The following is a 17145-nucleotide window of genomic DNA, read 5'->3' as shown; positions in this document are numbered from 1 at the left end:
TTCTTTTTTAATAAGCGAGATCTCTACTCTCTGTATTTCTCTTTACCTCCTCTTACTTCTTCCTAATGAACACAATCTTTCTTTGAATTTCAAGTCAGTGGCTCCTGTGGTGGGCTTGTTCCATATGAACATGGTTCATCTTCTGAATAATAATAATAATAATAATAATAATAATAATAATAATAATAATAATAATAATAATAATAATAATAATAATAATAATAGTATCCACTCACTTTTGAAGATTTTATAAATTATTTATTCCATTTCAGTAATGGTTCCGTGTATTACCTAGACAACATATGGGTGGAAACGTTGCCATCTCATGGTCTGGTATCTTGTTACAGTTCATGCTCTGCTCTTTTCACGTAAAAAAATCGAGAGGAAAAAAAACACCTTTTCTAGTGTTAATGAAATATTGGAAAAATAAATTTGCGAGAAAGTTTATGTTGAGTAGACCAGTAAATCAATTCCCCAAACATTAGCTAAGCGAAAACAATTTGTAAGATATGCCACCGAGAGGCAGGGGGACTTTCGTAAACATGCTGGTTACGGCGCAGACCGAGTTGTTCGTACAAAAGAATCTGCTGTCGTCAACCGAACTGAAAATTTAATTTTAAGATCTTTCCACAACACGTGTTTCACCGTCTCCCCCTCCCCACACCTGTACTAAACCCGGAAGCAAGCTGTCACTAACTGAAGGTTTATTATGCACCTGCATTTGTATGTCTATAAATATTGTATGTAGATACTGTATACAAACTTTCGAGTCAACTATCTTCTTCCGCTTTAATCAGGTTGCAATAGTTAGCCGAACCTTGCTTTTTTGTGTTAGCTTGGTTTTATGCCAATATATAAGAGTATATATATATATATATATATATATATATATATATATATATATATATATATATATATATATATATATATATACATATATATATATATATATATATATATATATATATATATATATATATATATATATATATTTCTATTTCAAAGAGCCTGATCTGATTGCCAACGAATGTATACCGATCCCAACATGACCTGTTAAAACCCCTAGAACATCAGTTGATATAATCACTGAATGATAAATCTGGTAGTTAAACTATAAAATGCAACCAGAATGACAAATTGCAGTAGTTATTCACCAGATCATACATGGCTCCAAGAAAACTTGCTCTTCTAATTTTAAGATATTACATAAAGTGACGAGGTTGTTAGCACCATGTCAGGCCCAGCGGATGTTAATGGGTCTATTTACTATCTGTATCTTAGCGGTCACTAAAGCCAGCTGCTTGATTTATCTAATCCTAAGACCTACGTCGTATTGAACATGATACCGTTCTTGTATTTATCAGATATAAGTAAATAAATTAAATAACTACAGCCAGAGAATCTTTAACTTTTCAGTTTCATTAATCTTTTAGATACGTTTTCTATGGCAACGACCGAAGTCAAGTCCGGATTTTTTTTTTTTTTTGTTAATGAATCGGTGACAGTTCCTCCTCACTATTAGTATCCTGAATTTAGGTTAACGCTATCGTCAGCATGCTAATACGAATGATAATGGACAAACTACCTGTCAAAACAAAACTCTATAATATATATATATATATATATATATATATATATATATATATATATATATATATATATATATATATATATATAGAGAGAGAGAGAGAGAGAGAGAGAGAGAGAGAGAGAGAGAGAGAGAGAGAGAGAGAGAGAGAATCAATACATAATCACGTGTGGAACAGAGATAAATTTCTGAGTCACATCAGGATTCGAACCCCGGTCTTTCAATTGAAAGACGAGACAGCTGTCAACTTGTGTGGCCTCGTTGGCAGCGGCCTCGTCTTTCAGTTGAAAGACCTGGGTTGATCCTGATGTGAGTCATATATATATATATATATATATATATATATATATATATATATATATATATATATATATATATATATACACTGTATATACAGAATTAATCTGGCTGACGTGAAGTAATTACGCATGAGTAGATATCTTTTGTGGTGATATCTGAAACACAGACAGGACTCATCAATCCATCCACTCTCCGACTGATAAAACAAAGAGGAAAAATCTTCGCAAAGGCTTTTAAACCTTCAAAGGTGCTTCGTAAAGCCACGTCAGCTGCACCAAGGTCTCGTCGACTCCATTCAGGTCACGCGTAACGGTATCTAGTTGTCAGTGCTTAACAATATTAAATGATTGGGAAACAGGGAATTATCAGCCACCGTGTTGATAAACCATAAGAAACTTTATAAACTGGACATCTCAAGAAGTTTTACCCTATACCCATTCAGGTGAATTTTGTGTAGATTTTAAGTTCATTTTCATTCATTCATCACCACGCCCAATTACCTATTTGGTCCCAGTGCTTGTCCTAGACCTGATATTTTATTCTAATCCTTCGGGCCAGTCCTATGAGAGCTGATAGTCAACTCAGTGGTCCGGTTAAACTATCTTAATAATAATATATATATATATATATATATATATATATATATTTTACCAAATAATAGCATATATAACAACCTGCTTAACGTCATTTGGTCATACTATGCCTAAATTTAGGGCATTCTGCTGCACGACAAGGTCACGCTCTGCTGCCAACAACATGCCCCATAAAACTGATGCCATCTGCACTTCACAAAGCGCAATAGAATCTTTGCATCGCATTCTCCCTAGATGAATAGCAGAGGAGGAGAGATCAGTGACCTTATGGGGGTTAATTCGAACCTTACTCTCCAGCATATCATCAGAATCATCAAAGTAGGTTACAATTCATCGAATAATAAAACAAAACTTTGATTATACCTATCTACCAGTTAGCTGCGGGTTGCTATCTCCTGAGTACCATATTTATATAAAAGAATTAAAAGAATTCACATTTTACATAACCGCAAATCATGCTTCAATTTTTTTTTTTTTTTTTTGTTATTTCACAAATAAAGACACAGACAATGAGCAGTGGATGGTAGAGGAAGTTGAACACTGAGAACAGTCTCACTACCAGTGTGAGTTCGATACTTTCTTAGGATGGAGGAATTCTGAATTCATTTCCCTTCAGATTGCGAAACTTGCACCGAAAATTGTATAAAAAATGTTTGTAAATTGATAGATTAAAAGGTCATAGTGATATATATATATATATATATATATATATATATATATATATATATATATATATATATATATATATATATAGGAAGGCCACGATGACCGACCTTTTAATCTATAAATCTACATATGTAAAGACAATACAAATCTATTTACGGACGCACACACACACACAATTATATATATATATATATATATATATATATATATATATATATATATATATATATATATATATAAATATATATATACATATATATTTTATATCTATAAATACATATGTATGTATATATGTATCTATGTATGTTGCATGGTGGTGGATCGGTTTGTGTATGCGATATGCTATTTGCAAAAAGATGCTCAGGAGAGAAAGCAGTCATAAACTTAATCACTGTGAAAAAAAGAACAAATACGCAGATTTCTTTCTTATCCTCGATGACGTCAAACCTTCCTTGAGAACTTGGGTGAATTATGAGTCTAGAGAAAGACAAAAGAGAGAACAGGTTCACTGATTTTTTTTTATGCCTACCCTTTAAATTGTGAACGAAATTCTGAAGGAATGTTGGGTGACTTAGAAATTTATTTCTCTTTCTTCTGCTTATTCTTTCATTAAAAAGTAAAAATCGAGACACACTGACAGTTCTCTGTGATGTTTGCCTAATTCTATCTATCTACCTGTATCAATCTATATATACTGTACATACATACATATATAAATATATATATATATATATATATATATATATATATATATATATATATATATATATATATATATATATATATATAGCTTAATGATGAATAATATTGGCAAGACCAGGAAGAACATTCTTTATTATACGAGCTTTCGAGGTATAAAACCTCATCATCTTAGTCTTGATTTTGCTTTGATCCCCATGAAATTCAATTTCTTTAAGCATTTTTTAAGTTTTGAAAAGCTATGTTCAACTTTGAGAGGCTGTGACATTTATTGCAGTGAAACCCTTACTTCACTCTTTATTAAAATTTCCGTAATTGCAAACGATACTTTCAAAAATTTTAATTGGAAAAAGGAGGGTGATAATCAGTTAAATAAAGACAGGATTAATATTTTACGCAACCTTAAGAACGATAATAGTATAGTTATTACCAAGCCAGATAAAGGTAGGAGTGTTGTATTAATGAATAGGTCCGACAACACAAAATTTAGGATTTTAAATGTAGATATTGCGAGTCACATTTTGAAATTAGAAGACAAACTAAATAGGTTGCTAATAGGCCTGAGAGATAAGATTGGGGAAGTTACACTTTATTTGCTTCAGGGTCTAAGCCTGGTTATTTGTCCGGTCTGCCTAAGGTACATAAATTAGGAAACCCTTTAAGACCTATTATTTCCTCAATTGGTATTTTTAGTTATAACCTGTCTAAGTTTTTAGTTCCAGTTTTAAACCCTCTAACTTTAAGTGAACTTAACATCTCAAATTCTTCCAAATTTGTTAAAGAATTATGCTCTTTCAATTTTAACCAAGATGTTGTAATGGCTAGTTTCGATGTAACTTCTCTTTTCACCAATATCCCACTAAAAGAAACAACCGACATTATTCTTAATAATATATGTGATAACCACTTATCAATGTTTGGACTTAATAAAATAGACTTGCAAAAATTATTACATTTAGCAACTGCTGATGGCATTTTTACTTTTGATGGTAAATTATATAATCAAATAGATGGAGTAGCTATGGGAAATTCCCTCGGACCTGTATATGCGGATTGCTTCATGGGTTACTGTGAAAGGATTTGGATGCCTGAATGCCCTAATGCTTTCAAACCCTTGTATTATCGTAGGTACGTAGATGATACTTTTCTTGTGTTTAAGGAATTATCACATATTGATTTGTTTTTTTTAATATTTCAATTCTCGTCACCCTAACATTTCTTCTACTTGTGAGACTGAACAGAATAATGAGTTGTCATGTTTAGATGTACAGGTATACAGAAATAGTGGCAAATTTGAGGCCTCTGTTTATAGGAAAAGTACGTCCACTGGCTTGGGATTGAATTACCTCAGTTTTTCACCAAAGTTGTATAAAATAAATTCAATACGCACTTTGGTAAAAATTCAAGTTCATTAATCATCAAATAACCAGTACATTTAAAAACCAGTTTCCGTTGTAGTTTTCGACATTTTCCATTCCCGCGAATTCCCCTATTATCGTACGCGCTGATTGAGCCAAAATTTAAAACGGAAGACTGACTCAGGTTACTTGGGGACACTACAGTGTACATTAAACTTCCCATTCTTTCGTGCATACAATGTTTGTTGTGATTTTAATTTTTTCATCAAGATATGGTCTTCCTCTTGAATTATTTTTCTGAAAACTCATATCCCATTTTTGTATTTTACAAAGTTCTGAAAAAATTTTTAAATTAAAAGTTTTGTCCCAGACCGATGTACAGTACTACTAGTAAAGATGTAAAGTACGTTGAATTGCCTTACCTTGGTCATAGTAGCTATATGGTCCGAAAAGAGTTACAAGAAATACTTAAGCATTGTTTCCCTCAAGTTAGTTTCCGGTTTGTTTTCAATAATCCTTTTACTGTAAGATCACTTTTGAGGGAGAAGCCTATTCTGCCTGTGGAGTGTGGACTTTAATTCCTGTGTTGTTTACTTGTTCACTTGTGGTCTGCGATACGTGGGATCCAGTTCCCGCTGGCTCAGACACAGAATTTTGGAACACAGAGGTCTTTCTATTAGAACTAGGTTACCTCTTTCCAAACACCCTTTTCTGCCATTACGGAACACAGTTTAGCACAGGACCATCCTTTCACTGACCTGGATTTTCAGGTACTGTCTCTTTGTTCAAATTGACTGGACCTTTTGATTTCAGAGTCGCTGGTTATTAAAAAGATGAAACCGAAATTGAACAACAACTCGTCTGGCATTCAACTAGCTAACGTGTAATTTCATAGTAGGTACACAATTGGGTCGTTACATATTTTACTTTGTGAGTGGTAGTTTGTTTACATTTCACCTTATTTTTATCATTTTTTTATGTTTGTGTTCGTTTTTAATTTTTCGTTATTTTGCGTCTCTCCCTTTTAGTTTGTATTTACTGTTCGTTTTATATATTTGGTTAGTATTTTTGCTGAAGATTTATTTGACATTTCATTTTATTGTAATTTCACTGGTTCTCATCCTTGTCGGTTTTTCAGCCTGATGATGAGGTTTTATACCTCGAAAGCTTGTATAATAAAGAATGTTCTTCCTGGTTTTGGCAATATTATTCATCATTAAGCTAAGATTTCCAAGTAGGCGCCCAATTACCGAGACTATATATATATATATATATATATATATATATATATATAGAGAGAGAGAGAGAGAGAGAGAGAGAGAGAGAGAGAGAGAGAGAGAGATAGTGGAGGTAGTTTGCATATCTATCTATTACGTATCTACATATTTATCTTTACCGTCATTTCTATGCAATTCAGAACCATTTTCGAGTTCTCTTATTTATGCAATTAAATAAAGGAATGTAACCTCTGATACACTAATGGTTTCATTAAGATATAACAGCCTCACGACTTCTGCATCTTTGATGCCATGTCATACAAGGAACTATTGATCAGACTCTGATAATGCAGGGGAGACGGAATAACTATGCCTATCCGGACGATTATCTCGAGGATAAAAGATTTGTCTCAGTAATGACGTTAATAATCATTATGCAAGACCTGCATAATATCTGAATGACAGACAGATAGGCTCACTAAAGCACCGGCTTACTGAGCTGCCAACTAAATAATATTAGCTTAATGGTACTAAAGATAAGTTTCTCAGTTGCCACCGTGGTGGAGAAAAGAGAGAGAGTTTGATTAAGCTATTTTGTTCCTAATTCCTTCACGTCCAGGTCCTTATGGGTTTTTGTGAATTCATTTCCTGGTATTCACGTAAGAATGGGAAGTTTAATGTACACTGTAGTGTCCCCAAGTAACCTGAGTCAGTCTTCCGTTTTAAATTTTGGCTCAATCAGCGCGTACGATAATAGGAGAATTCGCGGGAATGGAAATGTCGAAAACTACAACGGAAACTGGTTTTTAAATGTACTGGTTATTTGATGATTAATGAACTTGATTTTTTACAAAACTGTAACGGACTTGTGGACTGTTGTGAGTTTCCCAAAATAGTATGGACCTGTGTTCATATTTTCTCCTTATATCTTTAGAGAGAGATTTAGTAAATTTACGACACACTGTTAATCTGGACTTTCATTTCACAATCCGGAGATATAACTAGAGAACTGCTGTCCGGAATACCTGAAATTTGGTGGGGAGATTCGCCATTTCCTGTGCTCAAAGCTTTATGATTCTAAATACAACGCCTTAGATCCAGGCGGTGGTTCTCAGTGTAGCTGGTTTCAGCATTAGTGTTACAGAAATTTCAAATTGTACTAATGGCCTTACCACCACCAACACCAAGGCCTACTAACTTTGAATAAAACACTAGTACTACCTTCGCTAATCTATACCGAATATCATTGTTTAAATGCAACAGAATATATGACTAAAATATTTGGTTGACAACACGGTGAGAGACCAAAACTTAATGAGTTGAACGCAATGCCGAACATAAAAACTGGTATTACTACTTGCACTGCATCGTTTCACTTGGCCACTGGAAAACTTGCATGCTCTTTGATTTATGACTCCATATAATAGTAGATGTTCTCTTACCACCATTGCCCGCTCCAATGATTATGGAAGGAATTTGATCTAAGCGAGACAAGGTTTTATAAAGCGCCGTACCGTGATATGATACTCATGAACCTGATAATTCAAAGCTGGATGACTTTAAATACCGACGAAGGATCGGTGTTACTTCTCGACTTTGTCTAAATTCTGCAACGGTTACGAAAGATGCTCTCGATTTTAAATCAAATTATCACTAGGAAACTTGACCTCTCTCGGAAACTGAATTTTGGCATTTTACAATAATATTTATCAACTAAAATGTCGTCGTACAGTACTTTTCAGTCAGTCTTTGTGGCGCCCGAAATGGTCACTGCCAACGTCTGCTAAGCCATTTTTGACATGGGACGCTATATAGCTTCCTCATAACTTCGAGACAGTATTCGTAGCAGGATATGAAAAATTATTTTCAGTAATTTAGAGCTATAATTACACTTGATTTAGATTGCACGTTGGGGTCTGTCAGTTCAAAAAGTGGACAGAATACAAAAGAAGTATGCCATCATAAACCATGGAAATGCGTAAAACACACACACACACACACACACATATATATATATATATATATATATATATATATATATATATATATATATATATATATATATATATATATACAGTATATGTGTACATACTTGCATAAATACATACACACATATACAGTATATATATATATATATATATATATATATATATATATATATATATATATATATATATATATATATAAAAGTATTTTTTACATATGTGCATATTTTAATCTCATCTAGATAAAGAAAATAAACCTAAAATGATTTAGCTTAGTAAATCTGCGAAACGCGACTCATGTAAAAAAGTCTTTTCCTTATCACTTCTTTATCTACCCACAGCACCGTGGTCTTAATATAAATAGCGCTGCCACATTAAAACTGCATTTTCATCGACGTCAACTGACGCGTTCCCTACGATGACACTGTCCAAAATCAACTCATCAATCATGCAGGCATTATATTAAGTCGAACAGTGATTCATCCGACGGGACATCGCCATAAACAGGTCGCGGTGAACGCCACCACCATCAGACGCCTAGACTCATTTCTTGACAAATTTGGATGACGCGACGGTCGTCTGATCGTGTGTTTGCGCATGCGCGTAGTTGAATTAAATAATTGTTAGGAAGCGATTAAGTCTTTGATGCCTCAAGATGTGATTTTAAATGTGTATATATATATATATATATATATATATATATACAGTATATATATATATATATATATATATATATATATATATATATATATACACATACATACATACACACTCATCTCTCTCTCTCTCTCTCTCTCTCTCTCTCAGTTTCTGCGCATGTGGTTCTAATAAATCTCTGAGACCTCGCGTACTACATGTAACATGTTATCTATAAGGAGGTTCTAAAACGAAAAGATTTTGGCTAGAGCTTCCGTGGACATTAACTGCAGTACGCATCAATTTGAGTCTTAAAGTACTTGAACTTTCGATACACTCGAAAGGTCTGGCTTATAGCGTTCAAGCAGCTATGGATTTGAGTAAAATATCCGGTAAATGTGCATTGACTGATATGTGAAACTCAGGTTGTCAAGCCAAGCACCTGGGCGCTTTCACTCATTCAGCGTTTAAGACAGTGACAATAGGAAACTGGAGTGGTTGGACAGCAAGATAAGGAGATCCAGAAAATAAGGGAGATGCGGTGCAAAGATTTTCAAGTGGAACTGGGAGAAACCCCCGCAGTTGCACTAGGAAAAAACAGTTAAAGGTTCTGACAGCAAGAATGACGAAAGGAAGAGGTAAATGCAGGTAAAGTAAAAGGTCAAATAACGTGAATGCAGCTAAGGGACGATAGTACGCTGCAAACACTCCACAGTAATGCTTACAGTGCAACACGAGAGGTGCATTGACGGCACTACTCTTGTACGGGGCCGTAAATCTACATGAATGTGCAAGAATGTGTGTAGGTAAACACACGAAAGCACAAGTTTCATTTCAACTTATGCATAAAATCAGCGCCGAAAGATTTTCACAAAGCTTCTGATGTTTGTGAGGGAAATTAATTAAACAGACCTAAAGAGCGCTTTTCCTTTATAACAGCAGAAAATTTTCTCTCAATGTTTGATTATCCATAATAAATAGATAGATAACCCAATTAGAAGTCCGATTCATTCTTAGATATCATCAGTGATCGAATACTGAAAGTACAAAGCGTCAGAAATCAGCGTTTGAACCTAATTTTTTTTCGTTACTTGTATGCAAGGGTAGGCCTAAAATGTCTAAGAACGGAGTAGATAAACATGTATAAACACGCATGCGCGGTTTCTATGCTCCTACAAATATGAGGTGCCGGTAAGTTTATATACATGCATGCTGATCATATTTTACGGATACATTTGTATAAATCATTATAATTATATTTTTAGAAACTGGCATTAAATTTTACTAAACAGTCATTCGTAACAGAAGAATGTAAATTTAGGAGAGGAACAACAGTAATAATAATGATAATAATCAAAGAGAAAAAAAAAATACCTTGAGAATCCTGTCCAGTCTAGTATCTTATTACATCATTAGACAAGCAAAAGTAATTAAGAGTCTCTTTCCTTACCGTATCTACCAAGATGATCTCTCCTCTTGACTTCAGCACTTTAATTGGAAAACCTCACGCCTTGCATCTCCCTGTATCAAACATTATCGGTTAGCTTTCGTCTTCATCATCTTCTATATCTTCTTCTCACGTGCACATTCTATGCATTCCACTGCCCTTCTGTCATCTTTTAACTCATTCCAACTGCCGTATTTATCTTATCCCTAAATATTGTATTTTCCTCCGTTTGTATCTTGACGAATTTTTCTTCTATTTTTCATATCTCACTTTTTAAAATTGACCTCGATTCACTAAGAATGGAACCTTTATAACAATTTGCGAGTGTTCTTTTCATTCAAGTCGAGGCTTCTGTTATATATGATTTTTTATCCTTTCTTGGTTGTTTTGTTTTCCTTGCTGATTCTTTACAGCGCAATAAGTTTACATTTCTTTCCCCAATACTGCTTGTATCATTACGCAGTCTAAATGTGCCTCCTTTTGCTAACATAAATTTCGAACCCTGCATTTACTCTAGCCAGCAACCTTCTTGATGAGTGATAGATTATGATCTGCTTTTCACCTCTCTTTCTTAAATCTACAGCGTGAAGACAGGATGACATTAATTTAAAGGTCGAAGAAGACTTATCTCTTCCTTCCCTATTTTCTCCGTTTTCTAAGACCTCTCCACTACGAGTTGGACACAAAACTATCTAAAGGAGACTCAATAAAACCGCAGTGGTAAATATTTCCCTGAAGTGTGACGGTGTTTATGCAGGTGGAAGTGACAGCCCGAATCTTATCTGCTATATCTTCTAAGAGTTGGTGGTGGAGAAGATTATTCTTCCTTTAATAAGGGTCCGCCTAATTAGTGGTCTATTCAGGGCGTTATATATACAATATATATATATATATATATATATATATATATATATATATATATATATATATATATATATATATATATATATATGTATGTATGTATATATAATTTTTTATTCTATTTTTATTTTTCTGGCTTATTTTCTCACGGTCTTTTCATTTCCTCTCAAATCTTTCCTCATCTTTTCTTGTATCAATGTCTTTACACATATAACCAAATATTTATGCATGATTTTTACTGTTCTCATGCACTTTCTTTATTAATAGGCTATATGCAGTCCCCTCACACCCAACGGCCCCTTCTCTGAAAAAAGACAAATATCACTGCCAGTTTGTCCTTTGACTGAATGAAAAAGAATGATCATCACCATTGCATAGACCCACTACGCACAGTGTACCACTCACCTCTACCTCACATGCACATCCATACTCCCTGGATGATAAGACTCCCTTCCAGCTCTCAGACCTAACTCATCCCATCTACCCGGTATCTTCTGTCTCACTTTTCTCCTTCCTCACGAAACTTCAAAATCATAGAGACTTTTAAACCACTGGTGCTTCGTTCTATCTACGTAACCAAACACTTCAAACCAATATGATTCAGCTTTTCACTCTTTTTAGTTTTGTGTGAAAGAAAACTATTGTGCCGACTTTGTCTGTCCGTCCGCACTTTTTCTGTCCGCCCTCAGATCTTAAAAACTACTGGGGCTAGAAGGCTGCAAATTTGTATGTTGATCATCCACCCTCCAATCATCGAACGTACCAAACTGCAGCCCTCTAGCCTCCTCAGTAGTTTTTATTTCATTTAAGGTTAAAGTTAGCCATAATCGTGCTTCTGGCAACGATATAGGACAGGCCACCACCGGGCAGTGGTTAAAGTTTCATGGGCCACGGCTCTTACAGCATTATACCAAGACCACCGAAAGGTAGATTTATTTTCGGTGACCTTGATTATACGCTGTAGCTGTTGTACAGAAAACTCGATTGCGCCGAAGAAACTTCAAAGCATTTTTTACTTTTTTTTCTCATTCAAGATCTGCTCTTTCATAAAAAAAGAGTTGGTTCAGTGACTTCATCATACATCCCAACTTCTGTTTCCCTCCGAACCCCTTTACCACACTTGCTTTACCTATTATGTGATCAAACCTCTTCTCTCGTCCTAACGTCGCAAATCTATACTAACCTTCATTATCCAGTCAGTACGTATTCCATTTACATCATAACTTTTTGATATTCCGCAACTCTAAAATTTTACTGTCTACGCAGGACTATACTGTTTCTAAACACTTCCCTTCAGTACAGTTTCCTTCTCTCACTGAAGTTTTTGTCTAGAGGTAACTTCAAGTTCTCAACAAATCCTGACCTTTTTCAGCCCCGTTGCATGTGTCGCCTTACCCATTCTGTTTCCTCTTCCAGCATGAATATAAGTGGGTCCTGGAATGCCTATACCGGCGAGTTCCTTTCTGATTTAGTGACCTAATACTTGAATTTTGCGTATTCTTAAAACGCCTTCTACTTTAGTATCTTGAAGCATAGCTGATTTCCATCCATTATAACCCTTTCATCCACATTTTGAACTATTCTTCTCAAAAAGAGGAAAACCTATCCTCTGTGCAAACTATTGTTTCAACTGGTTAATGATCAGAAATGCATACCATTATAACCAACTGTAGGCTATTCTTATACATAATCTCACAATTTTTCTCAAAATTTTCTCTCCACTGGCTATATTCATGAAAATTATTCTAAGGAGACTTGGAAAATATTTCCATGAGGATCTCTATACTCATTTACTCTAGACTCAACACACCCACCAACCACGCATTCTGTTATTCCACTACCAATCATCATATTCAAATTACACAGCACAACCAACCTTCCTCATTTTTCCCCACTCACTCAGACTTTAAAAGTTCATATCTCCCAGAAACTAATGCTTCCCATTCTCACTCTTTTCTTCTACTGGTCCTCATCTTACCTCCACACGCCTTGGAATAATACATTTATGCTAATTTTACAATCTTCTTAACACAACAAGCGGTACAATTCCTTTGCCAAGTATCTCTAATCAACCAGGGAAAAAAAAATACTTCTTGAACCCATTGCGTCCTTTAGTTTAGAGCCTAAAGGACGATATGCGTTCAAGCTTAGACCATAAAGCCGTTGTTGTACAAAATAATCATCATTTAAATGTCGTGCTCCAAACTTTAAACTTCTCATATCAAACACAGAAAGAAGAAATTATTTTAAAAGTATTTTGTATTCGTTTAACAATAAATTTATACGTCTTATTTCCAGGAGGTGGTGAGGCAGGTAGCTGCTGCTGTAGCTCGGCCAAGAACAAGAAGAAGAGCGGCAGCTGCTGTTGTGGCTGCAGCCGTGGTGCTTGCGGCCAGAAGAGCGGGAGAAAGAGGGGTAATATAATTTTACTTACTTTTTAATGCCTTTTTATTGGCATATTCTTGAGGTTCATAACTTTCATTTTCAGCAAGTAGTCTCATAAACTAACTCTCTATATCATCAGTTAGAACATTTAAATAAGATTTTATTCTTAGTACACGTCTCGTAGTATTCTTTAGGCCTAACTTCCATCAGTAAAAGCTGCCTTCCAAAATGTTCCTCCAAAACCTGGCATATTTATCCTCACCATCTTAATTATGTGCTCATATAGACCTGCCTCGTACTGCCTTTCCCCCACCATACCTCATCCACTCTTTCGGTTCTATGCTACTCTCCCTCCCATTAGCCCGTCCCCCACCCCTGTGTCCTTACAGTGAAATGCCTACCTTTCTAGCAGTAGTCAGAATCTCTGACGATGAAACTCATGAAACAATGGGACAAAATATATGGAAACTTCATTCTACCCATCTGTCAACAACAAAACTATTTTACGTATTCACGTGCTTTGCAGGTCACCACCAGTCGGCATACTGGCAACGCAGAAAGTGACCCAAATCCTCTCAGAGAAAGAGGCAGTCGACCCAGAGAGGACCCCAGCTCATTAGGTGACAACGCTAGTACTGCCGTCTTGGTCACGAGCGAAGAACCGAACGCTGATGACATCGTCAGGAGCCTCGCAGCAACGGCAGACCTCGTCCAGAGGGTCACGTTAGATAAGAAAGAAGAAGATCACGATATTGCCAGCGAGGAGGACGAGGAAGAGATGACTTTCATGAAAGATCTCGTGGTTCTCTGAGTGTTGTTTACTATCCAGGGGAAGCGGACGATCGTCATCAGTCATAGCTCCATCCATCCATCAGTAGTTGTGACGTTTTGATTTGTCAGTTGCAAGGGCTCCAGCTGAGCTCTAGTGTGTTCGTGAGGTCATCATTAACGAGCAAGGAAACGATAGCAGCTTGTTACTAGATCCGTAAATAATTCATCAACCTCTTGAAATTATTTCCTAGAAGTGCATTTTCCAAAATGTAGGTTAACTCGACATGCTGGCGTTCTCTCCCCATTATTTTACCACCGAATGCTCAGGTAAAACGAAGTTTACAACTCCACGCATTTAAGACAATTGAAAATAAAAGGCACAACAATATTCACAAAACTGCCAGGACAGCCTTCATTACAGTGCACAAATGTACAAATCTACACCGTTCCATTCTCCTCCTTAGCATCAGACGAATAGTAAACTGTTGGCTTAGGTACCATCTCAGTGATGATGAAAGGTTTCTTATCACTAATTCACCAAGAAAAGTATTTTAAATGACCAAAATACTCTATTATATTTAACGATGTCAGACTGCTCTGAATTTGTTGATCTTCACAGAATGCTTTGAATATTTTCCATATTCTCAATGTTTTAAACTTAAACTCGGCAGTTTGAAGATTTTTGTGGTTCTCGAAACCCTTCATGATCATTGTGTTATTCTGAAATTATATTATTTTTGTAGCACAGGATTTGTTTTCAGCAGCAGACATGCATTTTGATTCCTTGACTTTTATTTTACAGTTAGGACCTTTTTAATTTATCTATTCATCTATTTATTTATTTACTTTTATTTATTTATTTTGCTAATTTGTCCCGCAAGTTTTCAGGGCAAACACTTTTATTTTATTTCTTTTAGAAAGAAGGGATAACCCGTAATTGTCAAGTTTGAGTAAATAAGACTTAAAGAACCGTTATTAGAAAAAATATTTTCTTATCTACTGAGATAAATCTTATTCGTCCAGACGTATCGATATCCCAAATTTTGCTTTGGAATTGTAACAAATAACTCAGCTTCTCAAAAATCACTCGGAGAATAACGCGCCAAAGACCCCATCTCTTGCACATATCACTGGAACTTTCAGAAGTTTTCAAAAGTATTTTAAGGTCTTTTAATTATTTATTTATTTGTCATCTATTTACTTATCCGTCAGTTTGTATGGGTGTAATTATCTCAAGGCGATGTAATCCTATCTGGTGATGCTGTTACATTTTTTTACATAAATATTACAATGATTCTCGAGCGGACGTGAACTTCGCCAAAACTTCTTACTGATTGAATTCATTTGCATAAATTTTTTCCTTTTTTATCATCAAGAGCTAGTTTTACTAGTGTAATCGAGGCATTACAATGGGTTAATCTGTGGGAAAACAGCATTAACGTTTCCTACCTGTTTAATGTTGTATTTAAATAAAGTTTTTCATGAATGGTTCATTTTTTCTCCTGCAAATATAAGCTAACAGATGTAGGGTCATTATTTTTCCTATATTCGGAGACAGCCAGAGAAGTTTGTGCCTAAAAATTAGTGGGCAAAAAATCTGGAAATTCATTCTCATGTTGCTGCATTTCAAATCCGAAAAAAGTTGAAAGCTGTTAATCAGGGAAGCTTACGAATAAGAAAATTGACGAGTATGTAATAAGCATTCAGTGGGAGATGTAAGGGGGAAAATGTCTAGATAGTTTTCATACCTATATATATCATTATGCTTCTATACTATTCCTTTTGATGCTAAAACCTAGACAACCATCTTCTTTGCTATACAGTGAGCTTCTGTGTATCAGACAGTTTGTAATCATTGCCATGAAATTATTTTATGCACGAATATTCAAGATATGATTTACATTAGTTGCATTTTGATTTTATCTAAAAACATAGGAACAACTGTTTTTGTTTCCTTCAGCGCTAAAAGGAATATGTCTTAGTGAAAATGAATCAGCAAATGGGCTGGATGAAATAGGAAGTAAAATGAGTAAAATGTACCATTTTTAGTTTTCTGTAAAAGAAAACTATTGTGCCGGCTTTGTCTGTCCGTCCTCACTTTTTTCTGTCCACCCTCAGATCTTAAAAACTACTGAGGTTAGAGGGCTGCAAATTGGTATGTTGATCATCCACCCTCCAACAGGGGCGTCATTTCAGATTTTTGATGGGGAGGAGGGGGGGGGAGGGCGAAGCGAACCTAATCACCTGGTTTTTCTTTTATCTTGAGCTATTTTATGTGCTTTTTGAAGCACATAAAATAGATAGATAGATATAACTTAATGTGATGACACATTTGAATTTTGGTAGGAATAATGGAAAACTAGCTGCTGTTACTTCTTGGGGCTTGGTGGGGTGAGGGGGGCAAGTTGAGGCTTGAGGGGGCAACTTAAGTCTTGGGGGCAGTTCCCCCCAGCCCCCCTAAATGACGCCCCTGCCCTCCAATCATCAAACATGCCAAATGGCAGCCCTCTAGCCTCAGTAGTTTTTTAAATTTTATTTAAGGTTAGCCATAATCGTGCTTCTGGTAATGATATAGGATAGGCCACTACCCCTCAATGACCTCCATGTAATCCCTGCCCAGCCAGGTGCCAGTACATGGA

General features: G+C 35.4%; 1 long non-coding RNA gene across 1 annotated transcript in view; it reads left to right on the top strand.

Moving 5' to 3' along the window:
- LOC136843275 (uncharacterized) overlaps positions 1 to 15992 on the top strand; it is a 38132-nt gene extending 22140 nt beyond the window's left edge. Inside the window, exons 2-3 of the long non-coding RNA XR_010854505.1 lie at positions 13649 to 13765; positions 14262 to 15992. This is a non-coding gene — a long non-coding RNA (uncharacterized lncRNA). The remainder of the gene's footprint in view (positions 1 to 13648; positions 13766 to 14261) is intronic.
- The last annotated feature ends 1153 nt before the right edge of the window (positions 15993 to 17145 follow it).

The sequence above is a fragment of the Macrobrachium rosenbergii genome, chromosome 11, assembly GCF_040412425.1.
Source record: "Macrobrachium rosenbergii isolate ZJJX-2024 chromosome 11, ASM4041242v1, whole genome shotgun sequence".
NCBI lineage: Eukaryota > Metazoa > Arthropoda > Malacostraca > Decapoda > Palaemonidae > Macrobrachium > Macrobrachium rosenbergii.
This window is presented reverse-complemented; position numbering and strand designations above follow the sequence as displayed.